At 39.5% G+C, this 18,039-nt stretch overlaps 1 long non-coding RNA gene across 1 annotated transcript; it reads left to right on the top strand.

Moving 5' to 3' along the window:
- The first annotated feature begins 1,849 nt into the window (after positions 1–1,849).
- LOC107092334 lies at positions 1,850–17,261 on the top strand. The gene is made up of 3 exons (XR_001481573.1): positions 1,850–2,026; positions 9,588–9,774; positions 15,132–17,261. It is a non-coding gene; the product is annotated as an uncharacterized LOC107092334 (long non-coding RNA).
- Positions 17,262–18,039: the final 778 nt, after the last annotated feature.

The raw sequence follows: 18,039 nt of genomic DNA, 5'->3' as shown, positions 1-18,039 counted from the left end.
TTTACATAAGAAACCACAAAGCATAATAATTAGAAAAATAATTGAACTTTATTAATCTCACACTGGAGAAATTAACTCTCTGCCTTTAACTCATCCCCTTGGGGAGTAGTGGGCTGCCACTGTGCGGCACCCGAGTAGCAGTGTGGGGTTAATGGTCTTGCTCAGGGACCCAGGGTGGCAGTCCGTGGGAGTGGGGCTTTAACTCGGAACCTCTGGATTCCAAGCGCAACGCCCCAACCACTAGACCACCCCTCCTCCCATCATAGTGCATCATTATGAAGATGAAGACAAATTATATATTGTTTTCATATGGTTTACAAATAAATGTGGGTGATGTTGAGACACCTTAAACATAGAGCTTCAAGTCTAATTCATATCTAATATGGGTCTAATGCATATTCCCTCATGTATTACTAGTAGCTCAGCCTGTAGTTGTAGAGAACCTCCACCATCTTCTAAAGACCCTGTAGCGCCTTATGTTTGGAGTTTTCCGAGTGCAGCTCTGACCACCTTCAAAGCCACAGCCTCTTTGCTGAAGAAAAACATAATGCTGCCTCCACTATTAGTCTCCAGAGGCATGGTATGTTCATCTAATGTCTTCTTGTCTCATCTCAACCAAAAAAAAAAAACAAAAAAAAAAAAAACAAACCCAGAACCTATAGCATATTTTTTTTTATAATGCACCTCTAAAGGTATTCCCATCTCTGAAGCTCCTATGGTCCTCTTGGCTAATTCTCTAATTAGGATGATGCTCCTCTTACCCAGTCGGTCTGTTTAGGTGGAAATTTTTGTCTTGGGAGGTTTGCAGTCACATTTTCCTTTGATTGGTTGATCTGTGCTGCATGAGGCATGCAAAGGTTGCTGTTTTATGATCCATCTATGCTAATTGCAAACTAAATGCAATTGGTTGCTCAGGATTTCATTGAAGGGTATTTTATAAAATAAAACAATTTCCTTTCTGCAATATGCGCCGCTTTGTATAGCCTTACAGATAAAAGAAAAAAACAAAAAACAAATAAAACTGTAAAATAAATGAACATTTGTTGCAGTAAGAAGTAATTTTGAAGGTAAAGGACTGAGCACTTTTCTGAGGGTTGTTCATTCTGAATAAACAACGTTTTAGAACATTATTACCTAAAATGGTTCTCCTTGGACTGATGTAAGAGTGGGAACATGAGAAAGCTTTGAGCAGAATCGATTCAGTCAAGTACTCTCAGAGTGAAGATCTGACGAGAGAATTATCCATGCACCATTTCCCATCCTGCTCCTGTTTGGAAAATTTCCGCAGCTTCAGCCCCCTGGTAGCTTTCATCCTGCAAAAAACAAACAAACCAAAAAATTAAAATAAAAAATACACACACACTGTTCTGGGTAGGACGTTTTTATTGTAATTATTCTACATCTGAATGTTCCTTTTCCTGTCAAAACAGATTACAGGAATAAAAGAAACAAAATAAAATTGTAGAAAAATGCATTCCATAACATTCCCTGAGCTCACACTGAACATCCTGGGGGTCTCTAAGAGCTGCCATAAAGTTTAACTCTAATATGACCGTTATTTCTTATGAGGAGATTATCAGAATTAACATAAAAGATGAATAATAAAAAAACTGTGACACATTGCATTGTCTTCATACGCGCTCTGCCCTGGGAGGACACTCCTCCTCCTCCCGTTTCTCCGCACCCGAGTTCTCCTGAATAATATAGGACAACTCCCCAATTCCCTCCCATTCCCACACGCAGCGGCGCCTCCATCCAATGGCAAACAGACCTATTTTTTTTTCATCCAGCTATCCCTTCAGAGCCAATCCCCGTTGCTCCAGTGATCCCTGTAAACCGGATGCCCTTCCCTTCGGCCCCTCAAATGCAGCGTAATCAGTGGATCAGATCAAGGGGAGGCAGACGCACACAGACCTGGTCTCAGATCAAGGTGCTGAGGAGGAAAAAAGAAGACATTGCATCAGTCCCGCCTCGACTGGAAAGTGAATCCTGATGCGTTAATGTCAAAAGATGAAGGAAAAATGATGTGAGTATGAAATCATACCAAAAAAGAGAAGCAACCCAGAATAGATAGATGACTTTAAATGGGGGGAAAAGTCCAAGGAAACAGATGCAGCAGTTATAGAATATACTATTGGTAATTAATAGATGTATAAAGGCTTTGGATATGCGCGTAAAATGAAGGTTAAACTCTGTGCGGCTTTGGCGCTCAGCGCTCTAACCAGCGCGTTTCTATTTGTTCCACATCCCTTAGTTTCTAGTATAACCGGGAATGAAAGCTTTTCTACGTGCGCTTAACTTTTCCATCCTTTTTTTAAGATGTGTGTAGACGTAGCGGATCTCCCTTCTAAGGCAAAGTTTTTTGCGCAGCTTCAGAAGCAAAGAGCAGGTCTGATGGCTCCAGAAAAATCTAACTTTGATTCATTCTTTCTGCCAGACAGCGTCATTGTTCCACTACTTGGTGAGGGCTGATAAATGGTGGCTATCATATTTTGCTTTTGAGCTGAACAATGCGCACTGGCTTTGTGTGGACCATCTGTCATTATATCGACATTACAGCACCCCCCCACCTCCATCCTGTTCCCCCTCATAGACACCTGAAGAGCTACGGAACAGACAGCCATCATTCAGAGCCACCACCCGTCTCCCTCCCTGCCTGAGTCATGATGCGATCCGGCTGGGGTGGAAGCGTGCGTAAAACCCGGACGGAAAACCCCCAGAATAGACATTCCTCCGAACAAAGTGGCGAATGAAGAGATAAATCACAGATACATCACTCGCAGATATATTCTTCAACAAAAGGTTTGGAAGAGGGCGAGCAGCAGGGTTTTGCGCATCTTCAATTCTCGGAAACGATCTCTGCGCATCTGACTTCCTGCACGTTCTTAAAAAAAAAGAAGGAAAAAAAATAGCCAGACTGCCATTTTCAGGATGGGCACTCAGAGAGGATGCAAACGCTCTAAATAAACATACTTCAATCAGACGCGCTGAAGCTCCAGGGGAAACCAGCCCACTTTAAAGTAGCTGAGACATTATTTTTGTTGCTGTTAAAATTACCCTGCTTGGGTTCTCACTGTGCAGTGCCAGGCACTAATATGCTCTAAGGTTAATGAGGCAGTCTCCATTAATTCTTCTGCCATCTGGATACATTAGATCTAGTTGCTTAAAGCTGCACTAACAATGAAATCTGTTGTGAGTTAGTAAAAAAAAAAAAAAAGAAGTAAAGTGTGTTCTTTTAGAAGCAATTCTTTTTATGTAAACATCTAGAACCATTTATACATATAAAGCATGTTGAAAAATGAATGATCTAGAGCCAGCCCTGGGTATAAGCAAACCTAGCTGCAGTTTGGGGGGCCCAGGCCAGCAGGGGGCAGCCAAAAGCAGGTGCAACAGAGCTGATGAAAGTAGAAACGAAGAAGTTAAAATACATAAATAACATAAATAAGCATATAAGTGCTATTAAATTGTAATTTTTGTGAAGAGCCGTATAAATTTGCTTTAAAGGTTTATAAACAGTAAAATGTAAGATGATAGATAGATATGCATCTGTCGATATAGATAGATATAAATTGCAGTTTTTAATGTTTGTTCATAAGTAAATCAAATTAAAACCTTTACTACTGAACTAAGCCTCTATTGAAACTTACTATCTTGAACATGACTGACAAAATGAATAATTCAAAGAAATAACGTTTAATTCAATGCATATTTATTGTTCTGTTTATAATCATGTTATATGATGACTTACATGAGGGTCAACAAAAATATAACCTCCAGATATATAATCAGTTACACAATGTATAAAAGGCATAATCTCTTCAAGCTTGACCCAAATAAAGGAGATTTTATGGTGCCGGGGTGACTGAATTGGGGGCTCTTATTATATTCTGCTTAGGGACCTGAATTTTCTTGGTTCGGCTCTGGGCCCTGATGTGATGCAGACTGATGGTTTCCAGTTATATCTCCTCCAGGACCAAGTTCTAAATACATCATTTCAGCTTAGTTAAAGGTCTGTGTCTCCTCAGTTTCCAGTTGATCAGATGGCGCCGTTAGAAAGGAGTAAATGAACACAGAAAAATCACATTTCCTTGTTGCTGCTTACATGTTGGAGAAAGGACAGTTTGATGTCATATCTTCAGCTGAAGCTATGATCATCATTCTTGTGTAATTCACTATAACCAATGATGACGAGCATCGGCTCCAATCTGCAATTCTGTGTTACTACATGGAAGATGCTAACATCTGCGAATCGCTGCTTAATACTGAACTCTTGAACATCGATTGATGTTATACCTAATATATGCTTTATATTATCTCTATGTATAAAGATAATGTTAGCTACCTCAAAGCAGCCTTTGTATTTATTTAAAGAAAATATAAAATGCGACAAAGTCTTTTTTATAATGATCTAAATTTGCTGTTTGCATGCATATCAAGGCATTATGCAGTTATTGTTTACGTATTTGAAATGAACTGAAACATTTCAATTGTGATTTCATTTATGGACAGTAATCCTCTGAATCCTCTTATTTAGAGTTGCCCTCTCAAAGAGATTGAGATTTTCTCCACCTTTAAGAGGAACGTTGATCTGCACACTGCTGATCAGCTGGCAGAGAGGCCTGCCCTTGTTTTTATGGAAGACCAAATCAGCTAAGAAATAACAAAAAAACAACAAAAACATAAAAAAAAAACTAGTAGTGTGAAAAGAACATTAAATGGTGCACTTAACAACCGATTTATGCTTTTATATGGATTTAGATTACAACTGATATTGCTGCTGGTTAATGATATTAAGTCCACTAGCTGGATTCCAGCATATTTATCTGCACCAAGCACCTTTATCACACAGAAGGTTTAAAAGCTTGCAACAAGTATTTCTCCTGTTATTGAAAGAGAAAGCGTTGCAGGGACCCCAGCAGCAAAGGGTAACGTAGAGCTGCCCCTTCCAAACTTGTTTAGTGCGCATTGCTAGTCAGCTTTATGAAAGAAGATCACTCTTTGTTTCCCTTGCTTTTAAGAAAGGAAACTGTACCTGCTTGATGTGGCAGCTTAAAACCAAGATGCCCAATTTTAGCTAGAGTGCATTCTGTATTTTTGTTTCCATGTATTAAAATCAAACAAAAAACTAAACACAGCAGATTGTTTCATTGTTATACCTGACATATTATTGCAGCAGTATTGTAGTTGCTTTCTGTCTCAAGTAAAACAATTCAAACCTCCTTAATTTTTAAATACGTTTGTCTAAACATGTTTTTTTTAAAGCCTTTTTGGCTATATTTTTGTGACGCCTGGTACGTTATTGTTTTTGCATCTCAAAATGCACTTCATATAATTTACAAAATAATTTTTTTACACATATGTGGATCAAATGGATCATAAAAAAGCCTGCATGAATACACAGAGGCAGCAGGAACCGTCGTGGGAGTCGTTGTGTGTTTGTGCTTCCCTGTGCAGCCAAGGGTAAATGGAAAGGTTAGGTAATGGAGACCCCTGGCCCCCGCCTCGGGCATTGCGACATACTGCCTATCTAGATGAGTGGTTGACCTCTGACCCCCCGTCTAGCCGAGGGCCCGGGTCTGTTAGGGTCAAGCCAGGTGGCTTTCAAGAGCCTATTGGTCCGTTTAGAAGCACATGGCATTTGAACCCGTTGCACTCTAGAGCCAAACGCACTCCTCTGGTTAATTAGGAAACCCTCACAAAGTCTGTGTGTGTGTGTTTGAATGTGAGTAGGGATATAATTAAAGAATCTAATTGTATTTTAGCCTTTTTATTAATGCAAATTGTTTTGTTTTTTTGGGAAATATGCAAACAGCAAAACACCACTTGCTGCAGGGCATACCTTTGATCAGCACCAGGTTTCATTTAGTAAGGCTCCTGTCTTCATGCCTTTAATCGCAGAATTCTTGCACTTGCGCTAGCTAGCGCCGGTCATGTCGCAGCTGAGAGAAACAGCCTGTCTCCATTCTGTCACAACATGCTTTCTTATTGTATCACCGCGCTAGACACTCCCCGTGGAAATTTTGGAATCTTTCCCATTGTCCCTGAAGGAAGGGGGGGAGGGAGTGGGCTTTCATATGGAAGTGGGGAACGCCAGGAAATGACAGGCATTCTTTGTGGACAATTTAAAAAATAAACTTGTGGCTCTTTGCCTCTCTCCCTACAGCTGAGTGAAGAATAGAAATTAGAGGAGAAGCTTGAAGATTAACGACGCCTTGGTGACATTTTTTCACTTTCTTACATTTTATGCAACAGTCTGCTTTTAAAGTGTATTTTTCTATTGATCGCACCTAAAAGAGGGGCCATCAGAGCCTGAAGCTTTGGAAGCTTTTGTCAGGAGATTTTCACTCTTTTTTCTGCAGGTTTTTTGAATGAATGGATTGCATTCTTTATTTTCCTCTTTATTTGTCCTTATTTTACCTCACCTTCCTTCCCCCTGACTTTAAACTCAACCCTGCAGCTGGAGCTTTGCTTTATGAGGTGTGACAGTGAGGCGCGGTTGTTGGGACAGACTGCTTGGACTGGAACGTATGGCTTTACATTCACCACACTTTGAATTTACTTGAATTTACCGTATACATTGGCTTGCATGCAGGAACTTTCCTAGTTCTGCTGAGCAGGCATGAAAGCACAAACTAAGAAAAGAAGAAAAAAAAGAGTGTGAGATAAAAAGAGAGAAGGGCTTTGTTTAACCTTACAGGCTCTTACAGCTGCAGATAGAGTGGGTACATTTATATAAGAACAGCTGCAAAAATAAAAGGCACTTATAAATAGACTAAATTAAAGTTAAACAAGATGTTATTTCAGTTTTTTGTTGATAATTAGAATGGGCTGGTGTAAGATTATTACTATGTAGTAACCTTGTAGTAGCAGACCAAATACAAAATGTTTAATGTATTTGCTTTTTTACATTTGCTTTTCCTGCACCATTTGCCTTTATTTGAAAGTAAACAGGAAGAGGGTGAATCTTTCCAAATAAGTTGAAAAACAATCCACTGGACTTTGTTTCCATGTTTGAAGACATTTCGCTTCCCATCTAGGAAGCTTTTTAAATTTAAGATGTCAGAAATAGCGTTGAGTTCAAAGCTGTATAGAGTGGACCAAGAACAAAGCCTTGTTTTGGATTAGAAGAGGGTGAAGAAATGCAGCAAAGGTGTCAAATGTAGTTTCCATCTCGAAAGCAAACTGACAGGCAGCACACAGCAACATGTTGGGCAGGGGCAGCCCTCCATTACTCCATGGTCCCTTAAAGCCACTCAAAGAGCTAATTTTATCAGCATTTTCTCTTTCAAATCCTTTTTTTTTTATCAAATAGAAAATGGACTCTCGAACACTGTCCAACTTGCAAAAGAACACATTTATTTGCCGCGTTTTGGTACCATACCATCATTAGGCACTCACTCTTTCATCCTATCAGAAATACTTTCATATAAGTTTATTTTGTGTTTTTAAAGCAGTAGTTGTTGAATAGGGTAAACATTTATACTAGTAACTACTTCCAGCTAACACAGCTCTCCTATTAGGTGCGATAAATACACTAACAGAAGCATTGGTTTATATCTGCCATGTTTTTTTTTTTACTTGCCTTTTTTCAACCAGAACTCCACTACTCTGTAGCTTTTTCTTTTATAATTTTTCAAGAATTTTAAAGGATTTGAAACTGAAGGACATCTATGATGAGAAATTTGCACAGTTTTGGAAACCTTGAAGCCGGTAGCTGGCTCAAACCTTGTTTAGAGCTCTTCCCATCTCCTTTTTCTGTCCTAACTCCAGCAGAAATTTCACACCTTACCCTCCACCCCTCCATTTCTGCCGCTCTTCCCTCTCTTCCTCTTGTTGTTTTTCCCAACAGGCCTGGGGTAGTTCCCTGGTATTTGACCAGCGTAGCGTAGCTGGGAGGCCGGTTGTTCCCTCCTCCGTGAGACAAAGGCAGCGTGCCTCAAGGAGAGGGATGAAAGGAAATGGGGTTTAGCAGCCACTCCTGTTTACAATGGGAAACCTCCTTAGTGAGGTTGTAGAGCAAATAACCACAATCTCTCCGCTCTGTTTTGATGTTGTTTCTTTTTTAACAAGTGCTGAGACTGTGAGAGTGTGTCTCCAGCTCTTTGTTGGAGAATCACTGCTGGCTACGTAAAAACCGCACTGATCTAAGTCCTGTGTGAAGAAGGGGTATTCTTACATCTATAGAGTGAATATCAGCTTTCTCTTCCTTACACCTGTTTAGTCTGCGCTGGCAGATGGCGCCTCATTTTTTCAATACATTCCTTCTTGTGCAGTGTTGCAGCTTTAGACTGAGAACAGAAGAGTGTGAATTAGTTAGAACAAAAACAAAAACTAAAAATTTGAGATTTTTAGAGATATAGGAAATAAAAGAGCATTCCTTTTTATCTATATTTGTGATTTTTGCATGCAGAAATGCTACAAATAAAACCTTGTAAAAATGTGTACTACATGGACAGTAAAAGCTAAGCCCTAATACACATTTTGAAAACATCATGGATTTAAAAATGGGATCCATTCAAAAGCTTAGCAATTAACTTCAGTAAACAAAAAAAAGAAGAAGGACAGATTTTTAAGATGATGCAGTTTTTCAGATGTTCAGAAGTATGCAATAAATTCAAATAAAAATAGCACCTCAGATAATGTGGGACAACATGAGTAAAAAGGATATTCTCCTTCATATATATCAGAAACCATTTGTTTCCAGTAAAATGTCTAAAATTCTAAAAATTCAAAAAATATCCACTGGACTTGGTTTTCAAGATTTGAAGACGTTTCGCCACCTCTTTATTTTGTATTTTACTCCAATTTTACTCCAATTCAGACATAAACTCAAAAACCACAGAATTTTCTTTCATACTATTTCAGTAGTTCAGGCTCCTGGTGTAAGGCCCCCCTCCTCAACCTGTTTCTTTGCACTGTCTGCCGACTGGTAGAAAAAAGGCTGAAACACTTTTATCACGCAAACAGGAAAGAGGATAGAACACTTTCTATATTATTATGCTTGTGAAAATGATGGAGATTGATGGTGTGCAAGCTGAAAGAGCTCCACCCATCTCTCTCATTAAGGCGTTTTTAAAACGACAGTTAAGGCATGAACACACTGGTTGCGTACGACTTTTTAATCTCCGATCAGATTTTTTTCCATGTCACACTGATGGATGCTTGATAAAATGTGTTCCCAAGGTTACTGCACTAGCTGATGAAAACAAACTTATTTACCAATTCATATCATTTTGTTAGATTTAGAGTTAAATGGTTAAAAAAAACAATAAGCACATTGTATAGATATGATTTTAGGCAGTTTAATCAATATTTTACATTAAATTTATTGCATTTGTGTAAAAACAAAAACTATTAAGTCGTGTTGTATACATTTAAAAAAATATATTTTATTGTGTTTCAACCAATATACCTTTAGACTACAGTATTTGTATTACTTACTTTAATTCCTGCTAATGCCCATCATGTCTTAGTCACACTTTTTGAGTCAGAAATGAGTCAATTTTGGGGTATTGCTGTATGTCACCTGATAGCCTGGCTTTTTCACATACTGATGTTTTCTGTCTTTCTTTCATATTGAATCTCAGCTGGCTCTGATCTGCTGCTGCTCTGTCATCATCTTGGACCATTGGTGGTGGCCAGGGGGAGGGAGCGGAAGCTGCAGGAGACTTTTATGGTTCCAGCTCTGGAGACAACCTGTTCACAGGCACCTCACTGCTGGCACTCTTTTATGACATCATAAACCCCCCCTCCATTTCCTTTGACCAGCCTTAGGTGGGTATATAGAAGGTACCTGTATGTCTGTCTGTCTAGTCCCCTCCTCTGTAGTATTCATCTTGATGATGGGGATTTCCTTTAGAACCAAGGTCTCGTATCATCTTAGGATGAACAAATATTGACAGTTTACCAATAAAAATAAATAATCATATAACAAGAGACAGATTTATTCCAGCTCTAGTGTCCTTTCTTCTTCTTCCTTCATCATTCCACTTTTAGAGGAGTGTCGGCCTGCTCCTCTTGATGCATCTGTGCACACTTCACCCCATGCACAACAGACCCGTCTTAGAGTTGTTCATGCCTTTTGTTTTGTGGAAATGTGAGGGCTGAAGAACAGAAAAGAAGGGATTAGAGGAGGAAAAAAGTTTTTTTTTTGGAGGGGGGTGGGTAAAGGAGACCCATCAGGAAACTTCATCGCTAACATTCATCTGACGCTCGGCACCGCTGGCCTCGAGGAGGCAGGAACAATAGACGCACCAGCATGACAACATTCCTTAAGGTTAAAAAGTTCAGGGGTCACCCGGTGACCCCCACCCTGCCAATCAGTGGCAGGGCACTAACTCGCTGCCTTTTTGCTTTATGCTTTTGCACTTGTTGAACAGACTCTGCACCTTGTGTTACACGCTGCCCTTTGCTCTCTAATAGACTAAGAGCGCCAAGGATCACTTTTAACTGTTCTGTAATGCTTTTAAATCTGTTTAAACTTGCACAGAGGTGAATCTTTACAACCAGCCAAAGAATTGATGATATCGAATATTCTTTTCACTCACTGAATGCATCAAACCTACAGAGTTCCAACATCTTTGATGTATAAATGCATAAACAAAAAGCAGATGCTGTGACGCATAAGGGGAAAAAATACTGTTATTCTTCAATTTCTGCTGAATTCAAAGCTACTACCTTTAACAGAAGCCTTTTTTTTATTTTCTGCATTATATTCACTAAAATAAAAAAAAAATGAAATCAGTCTAAACTGAAGGAAAAAAAAAGCATTGGCCACAACAAAGCCTAAGGAAAAATGCATGTATAGTAATTTAAACTATCAGGAAAAGAGGATGAACATAAACGTTAAGTTACGGGAAAAATGTGCACATTTATAGTCTTGGCTCTATAGTATCTGTAGCCTATGGTGGGCACAATAATACAACCAGATGTTTTGCAAAGCCAAATCTATATGTGGCAGAAAAGCCTCGCCTTAGAGCAGCTTGGATGTGATTATTGGCCGTATTTAAACCCAGAAAAGAAAAGATCTATGACAGTTTTATATGATTATTCCACCAGGTTCCATTTTTTTTTACCCTATATAAAAACTTCATGTTCAGTTCACTTCAGCACACTTCCAATGAAAAGTTTGACTGCTATTAAAACGGAGCATATGCATGTGTAGGCATAGCTCTGCATGTGAGATCCCTACGGGCAGGTCTGTTAGTAATTATGAGTGAACATACAGTGTGCACGGCAGTGGACATTAAAGTCCACATCGGACCACCCCAGAGACACACCACTGGCACTTCCTCTGCCAGCTTCCTTTACCCGGCTGTGAGGGGAGTGTGTTTTGGGATTTCCAGAGGATGTGCTGGACATTAATTACCCTTCCATGCGAGATATTTCTTTTGGTTCCAAAGAAACTATGTTGTTTTAGGTTTCCCATCACTTTTTCACCCCCAAACACCAACCCCACACACACACATTTATTTCCCTCATTTTAGGTGGGGCAGCCCCTCACCCCCCTTTAAAGACCGCAAAGCCACGGCATTTCAACCTGCACAATAAATCCGCTTACAGTCGAGGAAGGAGACAGCGCTCTCTATTAGTCTGCAGTTAGAAATGAAAGCCTATCTGGCTGCAGCTGTGGAGGTTCTCCAAAGATGGGGACGTTTATTGTCAGGAACAAATAGAGGCCTTTTTATTTTGTCTAGCAGCTGACGCCTCTCCCCACCCACTCCACTAAAACCGCTTTTGTTAGTAATGTAGAGTGGGCCGCTCAGGCAAGAGTGAGAGACCATGAGAGTTTCCGAGGAGCAGGAAAAAAAAAAAAAAAAAAAAAGCTCAGGGTTCGCATGAGATTCGCTTTAAGGGGGGAGCGGCTGTTTGCCATATGGGATAATTATCTGCTATTTTAAAAGATTATCTCCTACATAAGTATAGTTTTTAAACATAAATGAGAAGGTATGTATCGACGTACGTGTGGGTGTGGAGGTGTGTGTGTGTGATTTGATCTCTGGTTTTTAACCTCGATGTAATGCTGAGACCCTTTTAAGCTGTGTTAGCCATGATCTGCCCCCCCCACCCCCCAACCTCTCTAACCTCAATCCCTTCCTCCTCTGTAAGCCCCTCCTGCACACACACACACACACACACCCATATATATATCCAAGCAGAGTCTCTCAACACAAAAGAAATATTCAGCTGTAGAGAGGGGGTCCCTTCAGAGGGCGCGACATTGAACTGGGATGGGGTGGTGGGGGGGGATTAAGAAGAAATGGGTGGCTGACACTAGGGTTGCCATGGCAAAGCCCTCTTTTCCCCTCTCCGCTAACCCTCTGCCTATTTTTCATTTTACCTCTCATTGTGGGGCGAGGTGTAAGAGTGTGTGTGTGTGACTGTGATGGAGTAGGGAGGATGTAATGAGGAATATGATTTTGGTCTCTTATCTAAGGCCCCCGACCGAACAGACACTTCCACCTCGGGGGGACACAGCTAGAGAGTATGTTTACAAGGTGCCTGTGAATGTTATACCAGGTTTCTTTGAGGTTATTTACTGACCAGCCAATGGTTTCCCTTTTCTGAGAGCGCTGCAGACAAAAGAATGAAAGAACGCCGAGGCAGTAACTCAGAGATCCTGCACACTCACAAGATAAAAACCATTTTGTCTGTTTTATTGTTTTCTGAATTACAGCTCCAATGATGTGTCACATTACTCATCCATTGTAGCCAGTGTCTTATCACGCCATAGCTCTGCCTCCCCTTACCCCGCCGGAGTAATGGATGCAGGTCTGGCTTGCATAATGACATCAGCAGCCCTGAGCTGATGAAATAAGGCGATGGATGACCGTAGATCAGCATTTGTCATTCTGACGTCAGCCCCCCCACACCCAGCTACCCTGCTCTCTGAGCAGCCAGCAGCAGTGCGGTGACACTGTTGGGAGTTGTTTGGCCCCCCTCGCTCCTGACAATGGGAGCTCCTGGTCTAAATGGGGGCCACGCCGCAGTGGGGGTCTGAAAGAAGCTGGGCCGCACAGTTGGGCGTCGTTATTGTTCTCAAGATTGGATGTCCACCGATTTGAAAATGGCTCAGTAACCGTGAGAAGAGCGATGTCTAACCAAAGTAAGGATGTCAGAGTGACCAAAAAAAAAAAAAAGCTAATATTTTTAGTTTTTAAGAAAGTTTTCTAATTTAAAGGTAATATTGCTCTGAAAACATAAATAAATGGTCCCTCTGAGATTTTGCCCTCCAGCTTAAAACAACACAACTGGAGAGTTTAGTTAAAGAAAGGTAAATCAATACATCTAGAAGACATTTTTTTTATTAATGTTATATATTGAGGTAATTTAGAATGAAAAAAAACTGAATAAAAAGAAAATGCTAAATATTCTGTTCACTATTGTAAGATTCTGCAGTATAAACCTGCATAACTCTGCAGGTCTGATACAGATCAACATTTATGCCACATCAAGATTATCTGCATTTATGCAACCCCAAACTTTATATGATTGTCATAAAAATAAAAAAATTAAATGCATGCTTTTGGTTGATGTGTTTTTAGTCTGAGAACAGCAGCAGTTATGATGCACTGAATGGAAATGGGAAAACAGTTATAGTTTTTTAGGATGTTTTTTTACCTTCAGATCACCAGTCGGTGCAGATGAGGGGAAAAAATGTATGACTCATTTGTGCATTTCTAATTTTAAACTTAATTTGTACAATGCTTTAGAATGTTACAACTAGGGCTGAAACAATTAATCTGATTAATCATGAGTAATCGATATTGAAACAGTCTACAACGAATTTAGTAATTGATTAATGGTTAACTGGAATATAGCAACTCTAAGACATGCCCTTAGCTGACAGAGCAAGCCATTCAGAACAGTAATTATAACAAAGCTGTAAAAAATTATACATAAATATTTTGCATTTAAGATAAAAAAATATTTTTCATCTGTGAATATGCTCTATCCAAAACTCCTCAAGTGAAGTTTTAGTTTCACCTGGTTTAAATTCTGTAAAAAATCTTGTTTAAAACTTTTTACCAACTGATTATTAATGAGGAAAATAATAATTGACAGATGATTAGCAATATAATTGTTAAGTTCAGGCCTAGCTAAGATAACAGGGTTTCATAGATCCAACCGTCCTTTTTTTCATTTCTAGTTCATCCGTGCGGAGCCATTGGCACAATGGTGCTAAATAGAAGAATAAAAATTCTGAAAAGATCAAAGTTTCTAATCATATCTCTTTATTTAGATGGCCTTTTAATGCCAGATGAAATTATTACTTCCAGAGGTTTCTATAGAGCACAGAGCTCGGCGCTGCTCCCCCTCCACCACTTGTTGCTGCACACATTTATGGACAAAATTGACTCGGAAAATGGCAGATGTGCTTTATCATTGCTAAACCACGCAATAAATGTTAAACAAAATATATTAGAAAATAGGCAGTGATTCACTGATGGATGTTATGTTAACATTTTAGAAATATGCAAATGCTGGTTAGTATAAAAAAGCTTTAATTGGTATAATGTCTGTTAAGATCTCTCCTTTTATATCGTGTAGATATTTTTTTGAAATAATCCTTATACTGGTTTCCTGATTAAACACTTAAATCTGAAGGGGATGTGAATACTTTTAAACTCAACCACACAAAAAAATAATTGTTCTGCTTTGTTTTTGAACCTACAGACAGCAGACATTTCAAAGATATGCATAGATGAAGATATGCACAGCCCTTTCTGTGCCACAAACTGCAACAACAGTCCTGCTGCTTTTACAGGATTTTTCTGAATATTTCTCCTTTTGCCTCGACTCTGTTTTATTTTAACTTTAAATGTTAGCTGAAGAAGTGAAGGATTAAAGTAAAGGGCAACACACCGAAGGAAAACATAAGCTATAATTGGGAAAACCTTTGACTCTGGTACAGCTTTGAATTGGGTGTTCTTTGGAACTTAGATATGATTATAAATATATCTTAAAATAATTGAACAGACCCTGTAAAGATGTTGGATTCTTTCGTGGTAAAAGAAATGTATGTAAATGTATCCTGAGATAATATGTGGAAAATAAAACTCCAAAAATTGTCCCTTTTGTGTTTGTATGAAGCACGATTGCTAATAATCTGACATTGATGTGTGTTTCAGATGCTGTTGCAACCTGTTTTGAACTGGAAGAGAGCAAGTCTATCAAGATGGTTCCACTGCAATAAAGCAGAATCTCAAAGCCCATACCCAAGCCTAAACGCACCTCCTTATTCTCTAGGCCTATAACATGATCAGAACTGTCAGTTCCCCAAGGACAGAACACTCTGCCACTGTCTTGTGTCATTATATCCCCCTGTTGTGCAACCTGACCTCTGTGGTCTTGCCCGAGTCTCTATCCTCCTCCACTCCCTACTCCTCTGCACCCTGCCTTCTCTGTCACATCGGCTCAGGGTCAGGGCCGCTGCCCCGCTTGCCTCGGTGAACATTCAACGCTGTCGGTGAGTTTGGTTTGAGTAGCACATAAACCATCGACCGTTGACTGTGCCCCGCGGCTCGCACTGGCAACGTCACATCTGAGCAAAGAAAATGGAGAAAAGACCAAGAAATGAACAAAAAAAGGGCAACATGCAAATCTCTAGATGGAAACCACATGCGCACATGCTCATAAGCGCCACTTTGTGTTCACTGTACCCAAAGACCAAAGGTCACAATCAACATTCATTGCTGTCGCTGGGTTGGACTCTGTAAGAAAGCTCACTGAACAATGAGTGCAACTGTGGCCCAGATCTGCCTGACTCGCGTTTCAGCCAATCAGACGACCGGATGTGAAGTGCTCTGATTCCTTTATTTATGTACTTCTTGTTTTTCACTTCTATTTTTTGCCCTCTCTTCCTCCCTCCCCAGTGCCGAGAGTTTTTAGAGGAGGAAGGCAGAGAGATAGGCGGCTCAAATAGACTTCTGGCTGCCTGCTTGTCCTCATCCTCCTCTTCTCTCCTCTAATTGATGGTTATGTGTGCAGCATGGGGGAAGGAAGCCGGGTGAATGTGTAATCATTTGGAGTCTCTTCTCCTTTAGATGTTTCATCCCTCTCTTTTTTGTTTGTCTAATTATATACTGAGCTCAGTTAAATGTGTGTCTGTGCTGGCAGGGAAGGCAGATTTGCAGAAAGGGAGGACAATGGAAGGAAAGAGAAGATTACAGCTTTGCAAAAATTAAATTCGAGTTTTGAGATTATTTCTCGCAAAAATTCTCCTGTGCTCCTGCAGATATGTTTGAATAAAAACAACTTTGCAATGTAAAAAAAAAAAAAAAGTATTTACACCCTTTTGATGAAAGACTTAAAATGATCTGTTCTTGAATTTCTTGCTGTCCTATCCTTCCCGGTCTGTGTGTGTTTAAGCTGCTCTTCACGACAGAGGACTTGTCTACTGATCTCAGGGTGCAATGTGTAATTTTACTGCAACACTGAAGCCAGCTCTCTCAAGGGGGAAAAAAAAAGCAGTCAATAATCCGCTCTTTCTTTACGGTCTGTGGCCCACCTTCTGTAATGCTTGTACCGGTTATTCATCTGAGGTAAACACAGCTTAGAGCAGATGTTTATAAACGCCGCTGAGAAAGATTTAATACCTTTAATTCTGACAGAATAAATTATCAGCAATATTTGTATTTTCTAGATGACAGAAAAGGGAGTTTAAATTTTTCTTTCTTTGTTTTTCTTTAAATGCAGAAGTTTATATACGTTACCTAATATGTTTGTCAGATTTGCTACGATGCCTTTTTAAACTTTATAAATTGGGACCAACATTTAATTTTTTTTTTTACAACCTTCCTACATTAGTTTGCTGGAATTTTGGCCCATTCCTCCTGACAGTGTAACTGAATCTGGTTAACGGGCTGCTTTAAAATCAGGTTTTTATGGGACTTTTAGGGTAACTGTAGACCCATTGTGCCCAAGATATCAAGTATCTGGTTGATATCTTTAAAATAATCCCTCAATATTTCCTCATAAAGTAATTTTTTCCATATTGTGGATAACTGCATTCTCCTAACAGCTTTATGAGGTGTTCTTTCATTCTGGGGTTCTCGGCTAATTTCATTTGATTGTTTCATGATGTGAAACAAAGAAGCTGTGTGCCTGAGGTGTTGCCTTGAAATACATCCACAGGCATGCCTCTGATTAACTCAAGTTATTTAAAGGCATAGCTATATAGATGTTTGTCAGCCTTTAGCTTTGAAAAGAAATAAATGCAACGTTCAAAAACAAAACATGTTATCTTCGCAAGTTATAAACGGAATAAGGCCAGTTTAATTGTCCTAAAACAGGGAAAGAAATATAAATCTGGTTTCAGCTGCACCTGTTTTTTCAAATCCTGCAAGAATGTTTACGTGTTATTTGAATAAAGTTGAAATCAGACCAATATATCAGTATTTGAATTGTATTTATCTTGTCCGAATCACACGATTAACCCACACAGAGTATTTGCTCATGTCTCCTTCACCAAAGAGCTTTTTCTGTCATTTAGTAACCAAGCTCCATGCTCATGTCCCTGTGACTATAGTCTCCCTGTATTATTCATAGTAATGCACTCTGTGCAATGGTGCAGAAGAGTGAAGGTGATGTAATAGAGGCTGCAAGCTTCGCTTCGGACTGTCATCTGGGATGAATTCATGCGACGGGCAGAACATTTCAAGTTGGTTCAGCTTTGTTGATGCTGCCAACAACTATCAAAACTAGTTTTTTATTTTTTTATTTTGTTGGTTAGGTCAGTTTTCTATGAGATTATTCGCTTTAGCTCACATTTGAATCATCTGTGCATCAGCTGCAAAAGTTGAGGGGTTAAAAGTGAAATAAATAGGGTGGAAATGCAGATGGAAGTTCACTTGATGGTTTAATGAAGCGTCACTGCGTGGGAGAACCTTCTCACTTCATAGAACAGCTTTAAAACCCAAGAGGGACACAAAAGCTTTTTGTAGGGCTTCTGGCGCCATCTAGTGTTGAATCTTTTTCATGTCTTTCATTGTGTTTGAAAGGAGGAGAAAAAGAACTAAGAAAAGAAGAAAAAACAAG

The sequence above is a fragment of the Cyprinodon variegatus genome, unplaced genomic scaffold (assembly GCF_000732505.1).
Source record: "Cyprinodon variegatus isolate N-32 unplaced genomic scaffold, C_variegatus-1.0 Scaffold374, whole genome shotgun sequence".
NCBI classification, from domain to species: domain Eukaryota; kingdom Metazoa; phylum Chordata; class Actinopteri; order Cyprinodontiformes; family Cyprinodontidae; genus Cyprinodon; species Cyprinodon variegatus.
The sequence above is the reverse complement of the archived record's forward strand: the minus strand, read 5'-3'. Positions and strand labels throughout refer to the sequence as shown.